Source organism: Ictalurus punctatus, chromosome 20 (genome assembly GCF_001660625.3).
Source record: "Ictalurus punctatus breed USDA103 chromosome 20, Coco_2.0, whole genome shotgun sequence".
Classification (NCBI taxonomy): Eukaryota; Metazoa; Chordata; class Actinopteri; order Siluriformes; family Ictaluridae; genus Ictalurus; species Ictalurus punctatus.
In genome coordinates this window covers 19,776,643-19,781,100 of record NC_030435.2, presented here as the reverse complement: position 1 = coordinate 19,781,100, position 4,458 = coordinate 19,776,643, and positions in this window count along the sequence as shown.

Sequence of the window (4,458 nt, the reverse complement as noted above, 5' to 3'; positions counted from 1 at the left end):
AAAAAATATTAAGATTAAAATCTGGACAAACAAATTTAAAATTTTTAAAAATATAAAAAATTTTAAATTTAATAAGAATTTCTCTTTTTGAGCATGTATTTCAAAATTAATTTTAGGAAGGGAAGTGTAAACTTTTCGCATGGCCGTGTGTGCTGTTCGGGTGCATCTGTGAATTATTTGCATGCTTGTTGTTGTTTATTATTTGTTTATTTATTTATTTTTAACACTGGACATGCATGTGTATGCTATTTAAATGTCACTTTAAAGTATTTTGCGCATTTTCGTTTTATATTAGGCTATAAAACACAATTTTTTATAATAATTCCTCATTAGCATTCCAGTGTGTTCGCTGTGAGGCTTGGCATAAAGGAGCTCGTGCATGTGGCAGGCTTGCTGAGCAACATGTCACGTGATGTTTAAGTTTAACTAACCAACGAATTAGATGTATTAGATATATTAGAACACACACACACACACACACACACACACACACACACACACACACACACACGTATACAGTGTGTGTGCGTGTGTGTATGTGTACATATATATATATATATATATATATATATATATATATATATATATATATATATATATATATATATATATATATATAAATATATATATATATATATATAATCCAGACAGAAGTAACCTGTGACACTGCACATACTATGTAACTGTAAACTTTACTCCATACCAACTGACATGCAATAGCTAGAACACCATCTATACGCTATCTGGTTTATGGACATTAGTAAGGTTATGTTTTTAATGCACTGAAAACAAAATGGCATGACAAAAACAACTAATATTTCTTATGGCGGCGTTATTGTAATCTGGACATTTTCCCTTCTTCTGAATAGCTCACCGTTTTTGTGCACCGTTTAGCTCATCCAGCTAGTGTTTTCATTAGCTCATTTGCTAAATCATGTGGTTTGGAATTAGACATACTTTGCAGAAAAGTAACTCTTTTGAGATCCTCGTGCTAAATTGATATTCAAGTTCATAATTATGTGGGACTGACCCAGGCCTTGTATCCTTTTGCAAATTGTTTATGATTGTTGATTGTTTTATTATTTTACTCCTTTGCATGTGCTCCTTTAGATATCTAGAATATCCTTTGGTCATCTAGGTCTTCCTTTATAACTAAAGGATGTCCTTGATTACTAAAAGATATCCTAGATGATTAAATGAAGTCGCGGATTACTAAAAGATATCCTAGATGATTTAATGATGTCCCAGATTACTAAAAGATATCCTAGATTACGACAAGATATCCTAGATGACTAAATTATGTCCTAGATGACTAAAGGATGTTCTATGACTAAGTCCTCTAGTTTACCTTTTGGTAATCTAAGACATCTTTTAGTAACCTAGGATATCTTTTAGTAATCTAGGACATCATTTAGTCAGATGGGATATCCTTTAGAAATCTAGGACATCCTTTTAGTCATGTAGGATAGCCTTTAGTCATAGGACATTATTTAGTAAGCTAAGATATCCTTTAGCAATCTAGGATATCTTTTAAAAATCTAGTATATCCTTTAGTCCTTTCGTTATCTAGGGTAATCTTTAGTAATCTAGGATATCCTTTAATCATCTAGAATATCCTTTACTTATCTAGAAAATCTTTTATTCATCTAGGAAATACATTAGTCATCTAGAATATCCTTTTGTTCATAACCCTTACTGCTCATCTGAACGGTGCACCACATTTCTCTGACATTAGGCTTGCAGTAATGTCATTATGTGATAGACTGCATATGACTTGTGTGGATTAGCAGCTGCAACAACTGAGCTAGAGAACCTCATTACACCATTTTCTACCGAATTCAAATTTCTATTACATGTATCACGAGTAGTGATTTATCTAACCTCTACAACTCCACATCAACATGTTTTCTAACACAAACACAACTATCAATGTGTGTCATTTATATACATGTTGTACATTTTAGACAAACTACGAATATAATTATATAGAAAAGTCCAACAATAGAGTAATGTATTATAATTATATAGTTATTACTGTGTAATAACGCATGAACAAAGTAACTCCAGAAATGGCATATTGCTCAATGATGACTTGAATTAAATAATGTTAAAGTAGTCAGCGTTAGACTGTCGAGCTAATGTAATTACTGGATGCAAGTGAATGCAGTGTGAACAAGCATGAGCACACAGCTGCAGAGTGTACAGGCTGGAGGTCTGAATCATCAGCTAAAGAAGAGAAGGACCTACATCATGGCCGCATGCTTAATACAGTGTGTGTGTGTGTGTGTGTGTGTGTGTGTGTGTGTGTGTGTGTGTGTGTGTGTGTGTGTGTGTGTGTGTGTGCAGGTGCTGTGGTGGATGCCTGCTTCTCTTTCACATGATTAATATGTACATTAATAAAAACAGCTGGTAAATAAACCACACAGAGAGCAGCACCACAGTTACAGGGAAAAAAAATGGAATTTATCTGTGGTTAAGTTTTACCAATAAAATCTAGGCTGTAGTGTCGTGTTCAATGCTCTTTGGGTGTATTTCCTTGTGGCCTGATTAATAAATGAGTATGCACTTACACCAACCTTAGAATAAAGATGTAAATAAGGCAAACATAATGTATTAATTAACAGATACAAAATGTAAATTTAAAATGTAATCTTAACATAAACAGGAGAGACTGCAGCCCATCATTAGTTTTTGTTCATGCTTTTCATAATGTCTTAATCACTTACCTTTATCTTTACAATCTGCAAAAAATAGCTTTAAATTCGTCCTTTCCTTTTTGATACCCTAAAGGAAGGATACACCTTTTGTACCTTTAATATGTATATTTTACATGGAAATGCATATATATATATATATATATATATATATATATATATATATATATATATATATATATATATATATATATAAATCGTTTAGAATACTCGTTTAGAGTAAAGTTGTAAACATACAGTACACACACATTTTTAGGTAAACAGCACATACTACACATATTACAATGTACAGATGTGTGATGTGTACATGTGTAACTTTTGGTTTGGTTTACATCGCCCTTTTTTTTTCTTTCTTTTTTTAAAAAAAAAAGATTTTAAAGTGAAGCCAAAATGGTAAAACTTGCAAGTGTATAAGCTGAATTTTTAGATTATACAAAAAATATCAACTAGGAGAGATTTTTAATACTTTAATAATTTGTAATAATATTTTTATGTTTTAAGAATTCTTTATAACCATTTATTGCTTAAGTTCAGAATAGAGAAAAATAGAAATAAACATGATGAAATTGAAAAACAAAAATACAGTACTATGTTACTGTATTGTATAGGCTATGGTAAATTTAATTGTACTTGCATATACTTTTTAAAAATCATATATACTCTGTAGACGCATAGTTTTTTTTAATATAAATGATTTTGGGGGGAAAAAGCATTTTCCATTTCTTTTTTTTTAACATTACTTTTCATACTGAATTATAGTATAACATAGAAAAGAAGTGGCAATAGCGACGGTGTGTGTCTGTGTGTTATATTCACTTATACTATTATCTTATACACATAGAGCATTATACTAAAACACATTTCTATACTCAAGTTCAAATAATGTTTATTAGCTTTTACTTAACATTGAGAGTGTCTGAGCACAATTTTGATTCTCATTACGCTTTTTATTTACTGTAAGATGCTCACGGTTCATACATCCTCTTATATATACGGCTTACTATGCCTAAGTATGACTTACTAGAAGAAAAATAAACACTGAACAGTTTATGGTTCCTGTTCATCTGTGTTAGATGTGACACAGCTGGCAATAAATCTATTTTTATATACAAGTAGTTTTGCTATAATCGTATAACAATGTATTTATAAACATATACATATTTTGTATACAAATATGTTTAAATACACCACCACTATCACTATATAGCAGTGTACTATATCATACAGATATTTAAGTTACTGTACACTGCACATTATAATAAAATGTTATTAAGTTAAAGTGTTATTGAAAGTAACAGCTTTTTTTTTTTTTAAATGCATAATTACACTGCTATAGATGATTTGTATGGTTTAATTTCGCTTCAACTATTAACTGTATAATTATTATTTATGGCTTATTTATTTGCAGTTAAGTAAATGCATGTGAGCTGAATGTAAGCACACAGAGTGACCTACTTTGACCAGCTGAACAAAATCAGCGTTTCGTTTACTTAAAAAATCAAAAACAAAACAAGGATTTGAACAAAAATAAGAAATTTGAACATCAACCTAATCAATTTTCTATATTGATATCATTATCAATAGACCAGTGAATATGGATCAAGGTTAGAGGTCAAGGTTATTGATTAGAAATGATAACAAGCATACACAGATATTAAGAATAGGACCCAGCTTTTCACCTGTTTACTTGAACATTGTAGGTGAAAATGTTACAGTAAAATTGACTTTGTTGTACATGAATATA